We start from the raw sequence: 16227 nt of genomic DNA on the forward strand, positions 1-16227 counted from the left end.
CAGGCACTCACTCATCTGCCAAGTTTTACGAAGCCCAAAAAGCCGCCCATCTGCTGGGAGCAGCATCGGCGTGAACCGCGAGAAAGCCAGCCTGCCGTAGCCCTCCCCGCAGCTGGAAGGAAAGCTCCAAACTCTGCGTGCCCACTCTTCTAGGAAGGACGGATACTCCCCTGATCCAAGAGACGACGGAGCATAAACTGGTGCTCAAACGTAAACACGCATTTTTGATGAGCAAGTCATGAGTCAGCATGGGCTGCTGAGCAGCTCGAGTGCTCCCAAGGTGCTCGATAACACCTGTAGCCTCTTCCGCTCCGGTAAAAGCCATACAGACCCTGTAAGGACGCGTCTTCTGCCACATACAGGAAGAATTATTTCTGAGCCAGTTAGAAGCAAGTTAGAAGCAACTGACACTGACAGTTAGTTTCGTTTACTACCAAATTTACACTTGTAGCAGATGTGTATGGCAAGGTTTGATTAGAGCTCATTCATATCTTTCTTGTGGCACACATGGACCTTTATTGTATTTTTTTAAAAACTCTAACATTTGTTACATACTTTTCAGAAAATAAAAGGTCTGTCTTACCTAAATCAATTGGCCTGTATGCAAACTCCTCCATTCTTCCCCTAGAGGAAGACCCTTCTGTTTGAACAGCAGAGGCTTCCGCTCTGCTGGGGCGTAGGCTGCCAAGTTCAGGGCCCAGCTTCCTTCAACTGGATTTTAATATCTTCACGGGAGTAGTTCAGTTTCTGGAGTTGCTAAGTGATAGCAAGCCATAACGGCACGAGAGAAGCCCACTTCTGTTTTAGCACATAACATGACAACGCTCAGCTCTGCCTGTGATACCACTTGCTCTAACATCCGCAGCATTTCTTTAATGCAGAAGCACCATCTGAGAAGCAATTCTGATGGATTTAATACCGTGCAGATTAATTTCTGAAGTTACTTGCCAGTCTTGTTCTCCGTATCACAAGGTGGCTAAGAACTACCAGTCATTCTCAATAGCACCCAAACACCCTCTGGAGCATCGCTAGCTTATTCTGAATATACACACCATTTTACAGCGCCTGATCTAATGTATTGTAACCAGCACAGCCTCGAGCTTAGGACAGGCTTAGAGTTTAAGCTGCATCTCTGACTAATGCATTTAAATAGATTACAACTTGCGGAAACCTGCGGGATTTCCAGAAAGAGCAAATAAATTCCTTTAGTAATATTCCAATGTTTTTCAGGTGAATACTACCGCCCTTATTATCCATACAGAATTGTAAGCGAATCAACTGTCCAGATGATTTAGGAGCATAGGTGTCCATATCTGAGTGCCGAGGGCCACTCTCTGAGACTTCACAGAAGTAAAAATAAAAAGGTCTCCTTGTGCTGCACATCAGCTGTGCCTGCAAAGCACTGACATGAAGCTCTGGAGTGGAGGATTCTCTTCTTCCTCTTTCCTTCCCACTTAACACGTACACACAAGCAGCAGCAGCAGCATTGCAAAAGGAGCGAGAGTAGGCTGTTGTCATACTTTCTTATCCAACATAAACAGCGAGGATCAGGAATGGCTGCAAAGGCTGGATTAACCAGCTACCGACTGCCACTTAGAAAAGGCACCTCAACGATTAGAGCAGCATTTTCATTTTACACCCCAGGACAGGAACGCAGGCACGTTTCCACATTTCACTGGCATGTCTGCTTCTCGTTTGCCGGACACACTAAAGCGTCCTTAAAATGCACTGGAGAAATTCAGTTTAAATAGATCACTGGCACGAGTTTGCCAACCCAGTATGCTTGTGGATTAAGGAAGTCAAATTAATTGATTTAAAGACAACATAAGGGATTTTGAGTGAATATTTAGCTGACGTCTAAGATGTCATTTTAATCCTCCTCACAGTTAATTCTTTGAACATAGGAAGCCAGTAAAATTTGTGATGCAGCTCTTACACAGAAAACATCTCCAAAGACATGCTAATCACTGAACTATTTTGCAAATTGCTCCTAATCTACAGTTGTTTGCCTCTGCACTCTTCCTGCGGAGACAATAAAATCATACAGCTACTCATAACTAGCACTCCCTCCCAACGAAAGGCGATGCAAGAAAAGAATGATCCTCATTTGGTTTATGTAGACAGACCTACAGTAGGGAGCCATTATCTAAATGCTACTCCCCCCCCTGCCCCCCAGCTTTTGCTATTATAATTTAGGGTAACTTCCATTTCACATTTTTGTCTTTAATTGTAAAAAAGGAGACTATTTTTAGCTCCCATTTCCATTTTAGGAAGATTTGGAGACAATTCCCCCGTGCCAGACACACTGCATTTTTAATCAGTGCTTGGTGAAGCACTAAGGGAGGCAGCCCAGAAACATTCCCTTCATCTTTCTTGTATGGAAAGATGGTAGCAAAACATCTAGCACGCTGCAAACTCATTCCTCATGCCCCAAAACCCTGAGAAAACTGTTGTTATCATGACCAACAGCAACATTATTATTTGAATTATCAAGATTTATTCGTGGGATTACCTATGTTTAGTTCTTCCAGCGTCCCAGTGACCGGAGCAGGGGACTGGGAACAAAACTGAGGGGAGGAAGCTCAAAAGACTTCAGTGACAAATGAACGCTTTCTGCACTATTGAAATTTGCACTTTTATCACAGAAGTACACAACTGTGCTCAGTCTCACATCTAAGACATCTGTGTACTTTCTGCACTAGCTTGTACAAAGCCAGCCATACACCACCAAGTCTCGATTTCCATTTTATGCTGTAAATAAGGTGAAGTGTAATTTTTAGAAGCATGGGGAAAAAAGGACCGCACGAGCACCAGTTAAGATGACAAACTTTTGAGATCTCTCACTAAACTACGGTAAAGAGAGGAGTTATGACAAAGGGGGAATCAGCTGCCATTAAGAAATAACCAGATCCAAAACCCCCTTTGCCTGGATTTATTTTTAGGTCACATCATCTCACACACAAGTATGCAACAAATAGCAATCCCATTAACAGGAGACTTTCCCTGTTTCTAAAATGATAATTCTTCCAAAAAAACCACCTTACAGGACACACTCCTCTCCACAGATCTGGCCTCAACATTGCTATCAGTCTGCTTATCACTCAGGGTGCCAACCGCTCCACGGACACTCGGAAATCTTTACACTGCCAGGACACTACTGATATTTTCAACTGTCCCTACAGGGCAAGATGCTCAAAATTTCCCAGATTCACCTGAAAATATTTTGACGATAAAAAGCTAAGATTAGTTACTTCTGAAAAAGCAAGTTATTACTAGGTTGGCAAACATTAATAAAATGAAACACACTGCAACTCACTCATAGTTAGGTCATTTTCAGGATAGTTGCAGTTGGACCTATCTAGATAATTTCCCCAGGTTATAAAAACCCAAGGTCTGATTATTGAGACAGATCGTATTTTCTGGATTGACATTTTTAAGGAAGTTTCCACTACATACAGCTCCCACTAGCAGTCTTCGCGTATATGTGCATCGCACATGTATCTATTAGGCTTTCTTGAAAGCCTCAGCTTGATAATCATCTCATCTCAAGGCATTCTGTTTTAACACCTTTTTGAATGCAATGCTCTCTGCGGCACCATTTGCTTCTGAAACACAGGCTCCTCGCTTACTGGCAAACCCACCAAGGCTGCAATCAGTAAAGCTCCTCATAAAAGGTCCCGTGCCTCTTCCCAAAAAGGGACTAGTTGGACAATACGGCACCTGCAGAGCAGAGGCGGTGACGATGGCATGGGAAGAAGGGGAGAATGGACGGATGCTGGTATGCTTACGTGCAGATCTCGAAGGGAGGACAGGCAGGATGGAGAGACAGGGTCATTTACAGACTGTGCAGTCTGGAGAGACTAAGGCAAATCAGCAGAGCACAAAACCAGATCTGTTGTGTGGTTTTTCAGCTCCAGCGGGGTTAAAAGCATTAGTGCAGATTCGCTTCTGGAACACGATCCTCTGCTGGTGACTGAACGTCTCCTTTGTCAGCCGCCCAGAGTCACAGGCACACAGGGGCTCACTCTGGCCTTGCACCTCCTCCGAGGAGACGCCGTGCACTGCGTGGAGCGCACAAATTCCAGAAGCACCAGTGGAAACCAGATGGTTCTCCTGGGCAGGGAGGTCAGGAGATACTTAGCAGGACAGCTGGAGAGATGCACTGACAAGTTTTGTGTTCACTGGTCAAGCTAAGTTAAAACCAACATGCTTCATAAAGCACACCAAAACCTTCACTGAAGTGGGAAAAAAAAACCCAACCCACAACAAAACAAAATAAAACCCAAAAAACCACTAAACACATTCTCTGCTTATCCAGCAAATACACTTAAAATGTGCCCAAGCAGCTTTCCCTACATTACTACAGCAGTTAAAGGAACATACAAAAATGTTTTGTTAGCAACACTGAAATGCATAAGGGAGGCTTCTTTAAGCCTCTTTAAGCGCTTAAAATATCATTCAATACTTTGTATGTGGTTCTCTTCTAAACAAAAAGATTTGCAAGATAATTATAGCGATATCAGAACAGCAAGCACTGCCAGGTAGGCAATGCTTGGGCAGCCATCCCATTTCAACCTTCTTGTCAATTCACCTTACTGCCCAGGAAAACGTAATCAAAGAAAGGCTATAAAACCAGAAGGTATCGTTCCCGCAGCACCTCGGGGCTGAAGCCAGCATACCCAAGATCAGTGACCATTTTTCGCAGAGACTCCCTTCGGTGCTGCCATCACACAGCTAAAAGTTTGGCATTTACCTCCACCATTACAACCCTCAAATCCAGTCACCCCAAGCTTCAGGGCTTTTATTTTCATGATATTCCCATGCAACAGAAAAAAAAAAAAAAACAAACCACTCAAAGCTGTTCTGCTACATCAGTTGAATCGACGTGTGAGAGCAGCTAAACAGCGTGCCTGGGTCAGACAAGGCTCTTTACTTTCAGCTCCAGGAGTTTCCTGAGCCTGTAGTTAGCAACCCTTGGGGAATCTGCCATCCCAATTCCAGCTCAGCTTCCCCCTTCACCCCAACTTGATCCCATTTAAACGCTTTGTGCCCATGACGTTATGTGACAAGGAGTCCAACACATCCGTCGCTGCGCGGAGAGGGCAGTCTACACGCTGCTGCCCGCTCCTGCTCCTGGGGATTCCACTGCCGCATCCCATCTCCCACACAGATGAGGTGGAAAGGAATCCTTGTTTCTGGCTTCCAGGCTGCTTACAGATTCAAGCAGGTATGTTTACACTTCTACCTAACTTTTAAGTTGTCACAAGCTGCCGGGTTTCCTCCCTCAGCACTCTCTCGTAAACAGAAGCCAGGTTACAATCCACAGGTGGAGAACACTCTTCTCCTCCGTAATAACGCATGGGAGATGTTTTAGAAAACCTTTAACATAAAATAACGTATACCAGAACTGCGCCTTTCCTCTGCAAGAAAAATTATACAGAAATAGACTTTATCTCAATGAGCTCCTCCATGATTCCTAAGATGTCACACTAAGATTTTCAAGCACTGGAAGTGACAGAACAACTGATTTTTACATTCTTTTGTGAGGCATGATATCTAGCAACGCAGAAGTACCTCAATATCCCAAAAAGCCGACCTCCAGTGCTGCTAGCAACGTTCAACAAATGTCGACAGTGTACTTTGTATTTCCTTTAGGATTTAAACAGCCTACAGAATAAAAGGACAGAGCAGCAACCATCCCGACCATGGCACTGCCTGAACGACAAACGGCAAGGCCACTGGCTAACAACAGGAGAATGCACATCTGCTAATGTTGGTGCTCAACCATACCTACTACATCCGCTCACCAAATATGTTCCTGCCATCACTTGTGCCCTGTTTTTCTGCAGTGGAACCCAACTGAGCTGGTGTTAGGCCAGCACTCCTCAAATACGTTTCTAGCTGCTCCTGCTCTACTACACAGCAATATTCAGTGACAATTTTTTGGGAGAAAAGCTACTGTAAACCATTCCATAAATAAAAATTAATCTGGTTATGGATGCCAGTAATTTTTCATACAATAAATGGCTTGGAGCGTGACACACTGATCAAAATTAACATTTAGATATGACGCGTTGCCCCACTACATCCCACTCCCAGCCCTCAGCTCTGTTAGAGGTCCTTGTTCACACTGCAACGTTCACGATGGCTGCATTCCACTCTGAGGGTAAAGGTTGCCTGTAAGCGGTTTATACAGTATGTGAAATGCTTTGTTTATCCAAAATATTTTAGCTCCAAGAAACATTCAAGCAAGACATAGATTTTAGCATTTGCACAGTAAAGAACTGCAACTCCTACAGATACTGCCAGAAACTTTCTTCCTTAAAGGCTTTACAGCTATAAAAGACTATTTTACTACAGCAAAACTACAAACAAAGAACAAAGAGTGATGTTCTTAACAATATGCTAAAAGAGGTTGTTATAGCAAGGTTGAGGACAAAGCAAGGGTGCTGTTTCACTCTTGCTCACTTTGTTCAGAGCAGATCATTGTATTCATCAGTAGGAAAAACTTGATGGTACAGCAGGGTAAGCCATAAGTTTTATGGAGTCTTCCCCAGTACATGGGCTCTGGAAAACCATCATAACAGTTCAGGGAGTTTCCCTGCAGCCTGGTCCACAATTGAACTTGTGGTAGTGAAATCCAGCTAGCCAGCAGACACACTTAAGGCTACACTTAAGTCTTATAATAGTCATACCCACCTTAAAAATAAAACTCTGCCCAAAGTATGTTATTTAAGACAAGAGGAATTAACCACATCGGTCACCAGAGACAGAAGCCTGACAGCTGACAGGGAGATTTTTCATACAACAATCACAACTCATTTATCCCAGGGGTACAGAACTGGAGGATGGGAATATTAAGAATGTTATTGTTCAAAAACAGCAAAGCAGCATCTCTTTTTCCAGCTCAAAGCTCTTCTCATTTAAGGACATGCTGTAGACATGCTCTCAGCACATTTGATCCCTGATCGCTGCTTTAGTAGAGCAGCAAAGCCTAAATCAGATGTGCTGGACCCTCTTGTGAAGGCCAGGATACCTGGGGGGGGGGGGGGGAGGGGGGAGAAAAAAAGAGGGGGGCAGGGGACAGTTCTCTCCAGCCCCACTATACTGGTTCTATAGTAGCTATTGATTAGTGCATTCTTCTGTACTGACTCCTTATTTAGCTCTGCAGGCTCCCATCCCAGAGCTCCAGCTGCATGCTTTTCTTGGGTTGTGGTTTCGTTGTTTGCCCCTGCCAGGGAATTCCCAACCACAAGCTGGTTCTGCATCAGTTCCTCACTTCCATAAACTGCCTAATTAATCAATGCACTTATCTCAAGCTACATTACAGATGTAGAATTAACCAAATATAAACAGAAGGAGAAAAAAAAAAATGTTAAGCTTTTAAAACAGTGATCTGGCAGGTAAGAAAATGTTTCCCTGCTTTAACTTCACTACATGTATGCTCACAGCAAGGTAATGCTACATAACTTTTATATTTTTATGTTAAAAAATCACTAGGACTATACAGCACTGGGGCAATAAACCAGCAAGTTTTGACATTACCAAAAACGTATGTGCAGAAAAATAAGCCCTACAGTTTGATAAGCCATTTCCTTGTAAGGTACTAAAAACCCACATGGATCTTCACGCAGGTCTTACTCATACTGCCTCACACGCCAGAATTTGCCTGGTGTGGTCAGAGGCCTCAGACAAACTGGAACTGCAAGTAGTGAAACCCAGACGTTCCAATATACTCAAAAACCCCAAAGAAAACAAGTTGAAATAAACTTTGGTCAACTAGGTGCTTACCCTCCACGAGGTTAACTTCAGCACTGCAAAACTGTTTTTCAAAACCAGTCTTGTGCAACACTTAAATATAAGAATATTAGACGAGGCTCAAGAGTTTAAGCAAAAGCTAGCAAGTTTATCACGGCTTCCTGATGAGACCCCTGGCACTAACCTGCAGAAATAATCACAGCTTTTGTATGAGAACACGGATAATTTCAGTCTCGCTCTAAAAAGCCACAGTGCATTATTGCTTAGTATTGAACAAGCTGCAAGACCCAGAGCACATCACAACCACCACATGATAGTAAAACCAAGCCGACTTCATTTTCCAGTTTTTTCTTACGCCAGGGAGAAAAGTAGTTTAGACCAGGCATATTAAGTATTAAAAATAGCTGGTTTGCTTAAATGCAATATACAAAGCCATCTGCGGTACTTCCTGAGGTATGAACAACAAAAGCAGCAAGTCACACAAGATTTTCAAGTCTGAGTTTAAGTAAAAGAAGGAAAAGAACCGTACTCCACCTTTGAAAGCACAGCAGAGGCAGAAAGGCAGGCTTCTCATATACCAAAAGGATCACACAGCACCTCCAGGTTTCACAAGACCCCTGCAACCTTTAAAAATCAGATCTCTCCTTTTCTTTCTCCAAAGACACATGCTTTACAAGCCTGCTGGGAGAGAAAGCCTAATTCTGAACCACACGTAAGTAGGCGTGCAAACGGCGTCTCTGCTGTAAAAGTTTCAAGTGTGTCAAACTAAAAGCCATAGAGATTTTAGTATTTGCTGTCAGTCAGTACAAAGAGCAACAGGCAAAGTTGCCTCCTACCGTTAAATTTACATGTCAATACTAACGTAGACAAAGAGGCTGGAATATAAAAGTGACCTTCAGTCCCCCTGTCCACTCAAATTCTTCTCCAAACTCTTGTAAAATGACACAGCTATCCAGGTTAGTCCGATCAAGTCGTGGCCCTAGCACGCACAGACCAGCAACCATTGCCAGTGCCCTATCAGTGGTTTAAATTAGCGGCGTAACAGTTCATCGCTGCCTCACCAAGAGACCTTTTCAAGTCACTGCAGAAGGCAGTGTAGAAAATAAACTTACTCCCTTCAGAGATTTACAAGGGTTACACTCACCTCAGAGGAATTGTAACAACCTTTTGCCTTCTTCAATAACTCCCTTTTTTTTTTTTTTAATTTGGGGTCTGAATTAATTACAGGCCAGAGAGCAGATGAGCATTAGCTCAGTTTCAGTCTCCTGATGAACTGTTTGCACTGCTCTGACCTAGAGGGACGTCACTGACCAGAAGAAAGGCTCTCAGCACAGTGCAAAGGCCGGTGCGACGGTAATTAAAGCTGAAATCCATCACGCTATCTCGTTTCCCACTCCTCTGCACAACACATTTTATTTTTAGGTTATAACATCTAATGCAGGAGGGAAAGATAGGATGGGCACAGGCTCAACAACTGAAAACAAACTCTGAAACACCGAGAACGAGACGTTTCCATTTCACCCTTAGTTACATTAGCTACACCTTCGACTCACATTCAGCATTTCTGGAGTCACGGTGGCAAGATTTATACTGTCACACTGATGTCACCTTCACATGTGGTTTCCCCGCAGTCACAAGCTGCTTGCAAAGAGCCTGTCACCATCTTTGCGAACCAGATCAAATGCTGCTTTTTTGCCCCTTGCTTAATAGGGAAACTATATGATCAAACAAGCTGGGTCAGGGATGGAAGAGGAAGACACAGGTGGATTGAGCAGGTGACTCCTGAGTGGTGGTTCGGTAAGGAAATCTCTGGTTTGAGAATTTAGAAGTTAGTGAAGCTCTTTTATAACTACAAGTTACATGAGCCAAAGGCAGTAACAAAACTTGGCCTGGTTTTGGCTGGGGTAGAGTTAATCTTCTTCCTAGCAGCACTTCCTATAGTGCTGCAGTTTGCATATAGGGTGAGAATACTGTTTAGTGACACACTGCTGGTCTGGTTGTTGCTGGGCAATGTTTACACCAAGTCAAGGACTTTTCAGCTTCTCACCCTGCCCCGTCAGCGAGGAGGCTGGGGGAGCACAAGAAGCTGGGAGGGGACACGGCCAGCACAGCTGACCCAAAGGGATATTCCATACCACATGACGTCACACTCCATATATAACTTGGGGGGAGTGAAGGCAGCTCGGGAACTAGCTGGGCATTGGTCAGCGGGGGGGGGGGGGGGTGTGAGCAATTGTGCTGTGCATCACTTGTTTTGTATATTCTTTTATCATATTATTATTATTATTATCTTCATCATTATCTTCCTTTTCCGTCCTATTAACCTGTCTTTATCTCAGCCCGCGAGTTTTACCAGGTTTCCCCCGATTCTCTCCCCCATCCTGCTGGAGGGGAGTGAGCCAAAGGCTGTGTGGCTGTTTTAGCTGCCTGCCGGGTTAAACCACAACAAAAGAAAGAAAAAGGTACAGAAGCATGCAACACAGAACAGATCTCTGTTTTAAGCTCACACAACGTTTACGTACCTGGACAAAGCCATCCTCCAGCAGTGGCCTGCTCTCTTCTTACATACAATGCTTCACTACAGTTAAGGAACTTTCTTCTCGCTGCACTGGCAAACGTACAGCAAATGTATGCATCAAAGCAACAGAGCTACATAGCAAGACTTAAGCAGCAAGTTCTGTGTAAGGGAGGAAAGCAAAGCTAAGGAAAAAGAAGAAAATTGGCCAACATCAAGCAGACCTTTTCCTGAAGCAGCTTCTCTTTATAGAGGTGCACACCCAGAAGTACAAGCAGAGCCTGAAGCTCTGCTGTTCCTTTCTCCTCTCTTTCACAGCTAGACTTTTTCTTCTTCAAACTTGCAAGCACATCTCACAAATCTCTCATATCCACTTAAAAGCCAGGGGTTAAGTGGAGCTGAAGTGAGACAGCATATCTACTTTACACAAAAAGTGTCCCACATGTTCCTGTTTGCTAATTCTGTTGGTGCCATAGTTATCAATGGGAAGTCGGAGGAAGCTGGAAGGCAGATCTCTTCATCAGAGCAGCTCGATACAGGTAATGGCACAGTAATTCAATACATACTTGCTCTCTGGGAGTATTAAATTCCACGGCTGGCTCTGCAGAGGAGCTTGGTGATCGGCTGAGGTGTGGCCTGCTCCCAAATTTCACAAATTGTGCCTGTTTCTTGGGTCTCCGGAGGCCAAGCAAGCGGAGGCTCCGCTATCGGTGTGCTGGAAGCGGCGTGTTCCGTCGTGGCTGTAAAACACAGCAGTTCAGCAGCAACCCTCCCGTGCTTAGGGGAGCCACGGACCTCAACGCTCCCCAGGGAGGCTTTGCTGTCATCTGCCACACACACCAAATTCAGCAGAAACTTGTCTCCCCCGAGACTTGGGTCTCCTGGGACAAGCATTAATTTATTCTTTTCTTGCAGAGGCCAGAGACCTCCACATCTGCACCGAGGGCAATGAATTCAAGCTGGATTTGCGCTTGACTAATTCACTGCAAGTAAAAAGCAAAGTTACAAGATGATAACTGGGAGGATGACACTTTAATCAGTCTACCAAGCACTCTTTATAGAGTGGCTGGTGGGTAACAATTACTCTGTGTTAAAAATCAATACATCCCTAGTCTGATGCAAATGAAACCTAAATCTCAGTAGAGTGCTTTTTAAGTGGGGTTAACACACCCGTTAACAAGTGGCAGATGACTTGCTAAGAGGCGAGGGGGGGAGAGAGGAGATGAGGGCTCATCTCTGTTGGAGGGCAGCACAATGTGTCCACAAAGTATTTCAAGAACTCGAGTTCGTCTGCAACAAAGTACAGCTGAGCCCTACGGAAGGAAAAAAAAAAATAAATTTGAAACTTCCAGCCACAAAAGGTATTCCAACTTTCAAAGGTTCCCATAGTTTGCAGCAGAAATTTGTTTCACAAACAAATTGCTTGTTTTCCACCCTCTGTCTGGACCTAAAAAATAGCAACTTAGAAAAGGAATTTTCTGGACAACACCCCTGCCAGGCTACAGTAATTGTTTTTTAATCTTGTTTCTTCTGGGCATTGAAAAGCATTTGCGCTTTGCTGCAACATCCCTCCTCTGCAGTTCAATAAATGGTAAGAGATGGTTACCACCCAGGCTTCGGAGAAACGATGATCGGTATTCATTTAGAAATTCCCTTTTTTATAAGGACGTACTTTCAGAGTTTGCTTTTGAGCGGGCTCTGTTTGCTAAGCCTCTGCGTTCACGGCAGAGCAAAGCCCTTTAGGACAAGCAAACCTGGGCGGGCACTACGAAAGCAAAGCCTTGGCCATTCTGTAGCCAAAACGAAAGGCCTGTAACGAAGGCCTACTTGTATTATATGTGATAGGAAACTATTCATTATTACTTTAGGTAGAAGGCTAACGATTCTTAGAATGAGCACCTGCTACGCATCATGAGAAAAAGGAGGAGCTACAAGACGCTTCAAGGTCCTTATGTACATACCTTGCAGAAAGGGAGGCCATTCATTGCCTCCAGCAACATCCTGATCTTGCTGAGGCGTATAGCAAGCAACTACCAACACCGAAATACTGAGAAATTAGGGGAAAGGGAATTTGGGCCAGGGTCCCCACGAGCACCGACCCATAAGCCAAACTATACCAGCTACTCAAAAGATAGAGGTGGAGAAAGGAACTGAGCATGCCTTCTAGTTTGCATACTAGGCAAAGAAATAGGAACCAATTATTGTAACGGGGAGGTACCACTTTGTAATCTTTGTAACATTTGTGTATAAATATGACAAGAGAACCAGCATTAGGTGTGCCTGGTTTGAGGAACTCTCCTCCTGACACCCAGCGCTGCAATAAAGGAAATGCCTGCTTCTTCATGCCAAACTGGTGGTAATGAGGGTTCTTTCATTCCCGAATTTCGGTGACAATTCCACAGCAGGCTGGCTTTCTCAGAAGCAACACTTCAACACCAAGAATTGCCACCAATGCGACTAACGAATGCTTGTGAGTTTAAATATATAGATTCCGATTTAGCTTTGACCATGCCCAAAGAGGAGCCAGCCAAGAAGAGACCTGACAGTCCTTCCTTCCGCTGCACAGTTTCTGTGGTAAACTTTGATACCGCATCCAGTTACCAAACTGGTTTTTTTGAAAGACAAGCAAGTTCCTCGAAGAAACCAAAGTATTGGATTGCAGAGGGAGGGGGGAATTCCGTGCTGTGGTCCGCTCCTGATAAAAATACTAATAACTGGGAGTCTGAAAGCTGAATCTGAGCAGATGTGAGGGATTAATAATCTCTTCCAAACAAGTTTGTCAACAAGGAAGACATTACTGGCTTTTGCATTCCTTCCCTTTTTGAAAGGCCATCTCTGATAATGCATGTTACTCAATTTTTCCGTTAGCTTTGTAAATGCCAGACAGCCTCTTCCAGATTTAACAGTTAATCAAATCATTTATGAAAGGTGCAAAAACACTAAATTGGCAGGAAAGACAAAAACTGAGCTCCAGCAATGTATTTGCAAATTTGACCTGAACAAAACAACATATTTTCTCTAAAAAAAAAAAAAAAAATAGTAATGGAAAAGAGGGAGGAAACTTGAGCTACTTTGTCCTCAAAAGGGAAAAGTGCTGCTGGGGCTGCAGAGTAGTTTTGTGCTTGAGAGCAAGGAGTCGGCGTCAGTAGAAAGAACCGTCCCCCATATGCACGCAAGACCCCACGATGCCTTGTCCAAAAGGGAGAACAGTACCTTAACACCAAAAAGAGCGCTGGTACCAGAAAAACTTGGAAATTGCGACATTAAACAAATCCACTTGAAAATGGCTGTTCCTGCCCTTTTCTGTTGGGCAGCCCAAGGTGACATTAACCCACCGGTCCTGCTTTACAGGATTTATTTTTGGAGTTGCCTGCTTTCAGTTCCCAACGTAAGCAAGACATTTACGTGCCAGCAGCACCCAGGTCTTCAGAAATATCAGTAGTACAACATATTCCACTTTTCAGGAAAAGAAACCTTTATAGTGCAGATTTGACAAGCCGGTTGGCTCGGATCTGGCAAAAGCATGGTTTTTGAATCCACCTCCCCCCGACCACAGGCTCCGAAACTAGACACGCCTCAGGGTGAGGAGCAGGAATCTGTTCCACCCCTCTAACAGCAAAGTCTCGGGGCTCGCCAAGCAACTGCTAATTCCCCTTAATTGCTGGAATGGGACCATCCCCTCGGCGGGAGGGAGGGAGGCGAGGCAGCCCTGCACAGCCAGGACTTGCAGCCAGCTCTCCCTGCCCTGCCCTCGGGGGATGCTTATCCCTGACTCCAGCCTCATGCACAGACATTTACTGGGAAAAGCAGATCTCCTTGGAACCCATCAATTGCGATCCTGGTTGCACTTCTGGATGTAAACATGCAGGCTGATCTCTTGCAGAGCGAGCACGTATGACCTGGGTGGGAGCGTAACTGGGATACCTGCGCTTGTTCCTTGTATTGCGGCTCAGCACAGCGTGGGGAAAATCCAAACACGGACGCTTGCAACAAGCAGCATGAGGATGCTCCCTCCTCTCCCTTGCAGCTCTGCACAGGTTTTTTGGTTGTTAAAAGGGGCAGTAGCTGTGGCAAAGCACGCTCCCGTGTGTGTGTGTGTGTGTCCCCGACCCTGCACTTGGAGGGGTGTATGCTGAACAGCCTGACTGGGGGCAGGGTGAGAAGCAACGTGGGTGCCACAACTGAAGGGTTTACTGTAATAGGCTTAACTGCTGAGCTGGTACCTGCGCAAGGGATATCTGAAGTCCCAAAAGCACGAGCAGATTCTGCTCTCATCAGACACAGCCATGGGTCTTTCGACGTAGGATTAAAGATGGATTGACGCACGTTGCAAAAGCAGTTTCATTAAGGAGAAAAGGAAACAATCTCTATTACGTTCTCCATAAACCGTACAACAAAAGAAAAACCAACACAGACCCTAAATTTCTGATGCTGACCTTACCAAGCCAGGCTTTGGTTCCTGCTTCAGCACATTCAGAAACCAGCCCTCAGTTTACGCTTGATTAGCTGCATGTATTACCAGTTGTTAGAAACAACATACAAGAACATTTTCATCCCCACCCTGAAATTTCTAGGAATTAATTGCATGTGAGCCTGTAAAAAGAATTTGAGTTCGACAACACTTGCCAGAACAATATTCCTACATTTTGAGTACATAAACAAGGCACACAAACCTGGTGACCGATCTAGCAAAGGCTGTTGCTGTTTAAACATCAAGCTGCCCTTCGCTTCTCCCCTTACCAGAAACCCCAGACAGGGCACAGGGTCCCACGCAGCGAGCCCAGGGGAAGGTGGTGGCAGCAGAGGTCTGACAGGACGCGACAGGGCCTTGAGAAGGTGGGAACATACACGAGGAGGTGGAAGACGTGGAGGAAGGGCGAGAAGATCAGGCCAGGAAGGCCAGAAGGACTGCTCTGAGAGGTGATTTGAAAGTGTATGAATTTCAGCTGTGTTTCTGAGCCTTGTACAAACCGCCCTTGACTTTGATGACAAGTACCACAACTGGTTAGGTTTAATTTGGAAATGTTTGCAAAATCGTGCCAAGAATACTTCTATTAAATGCTGTGCTTAAAAACGTGTCAGTTTACTACACATATACTGCATATCAATACTTACACTTGCAGAAAAAGTATGCAGCTTTGTAAGTACCTAAGAAAGTCTCCAGATAAGGGAATAGCTCTCCTCCTCCTCCCTGCAGAGTTAAACACTTGCCTAAGCCACTGGAGGAACAGTGCTGCCCTCACCCTGCGAATGTAAATCATAGCAATAAAAATAACAATTAAAAAAAAAAAGGTACTTTGTTCAAGACAATCTAACATGCCCTGTACAAGACAGGCTGTCTTCTAAGGGGCTGACTTGACATCTTCATTAAAAAAAAAAAAAGAGTACAGCACAAATTTGTGGGTTATTATAAAGCATACAGCAAGTCACTTTACATAAATAACCACAGAGTAATTCACCTCTGCTTTATAAAAAAGGAAAGGTTTTTAAAGCAGTCCTTGAAAGGAAACAAATCCTCAAATTCAGAAGAGGATAATACTGCCTCCGGAGAAACCAATGTAGAGACCGTTCTTCTTTTTATTTATTTTCATTCTTCTCCCATTTTTAAAGCTATAAATACAAAAAGATCAGGATGTCCAGCTCTTCAAATACTTCAGAGGTTTCACTTTGCAGTGTCTGTGGAAGTAAACGGACTTTTCCTTCCTTCTAGCTGAAGTTTGTGTTGCCTCTTTTAGTGACTATTAGCAACCTTAAGAGCAAAGACAAAAGGATGCAAGGACTATACACAGCTGCACATCCAGACCCCTTGTGCCTGCGAGATCTCACCCTAAATCGTACTTCTGATTTCATACTTTGTGTCTAGGATACGCACAAAGGCAAGCATACACACACACTTCACCTATAAAACCAGTTCTCAGTGTTCTAAGTGTTGAAATACCTTCCTAGAGGATGGG

At 44.3% G+C, this 16227-nt stretch overlaps 1 protein-coding gene across 6 annotated transcripts in view; it reads right to left on the reverse strand.

Moving 5' to 3' along the window:
* The window catches only part of SGMS1 (sphingomyelin synthase 1), a 98176-nt gene that overhangs the window by 71830 nt on the left and 10119 nt on the right, over positions 1–16227 (reverse strand). The window contains exon 2 of one of the 6 annotated variants that reach the window (XM_075759033.1): positions 10840–11013. The exons of 4 other annotated variants lie outside the window; for them this stretch is intronic. The gene's annotated coding sequence lies outside the window, so the exon portion shown is untranslated. Of the gene's footprint in view, positions 1–583; positions 748–10839; positions 11014–16227 lie in introns of those variants that run through there. One more of the 6 variants, XM_075759028.1, reaches the window with a different exon arrangement.

This window comes from Balearica regulorum, chromosome 7 (genome assembly GCF_011004875.1).
Source record: "Balearica regulorum gibbericeps isolate bBalReg1 chromosome 7, bBalReg1.pri, whole genome shotgun sequence".
Taxonomy (NCBI): domain Eukaryota; kingdom Metazoa; phylum Chordata; class Aves; order Gruiformes; family Gruidae; genus Balearica; species Balearica regulorum.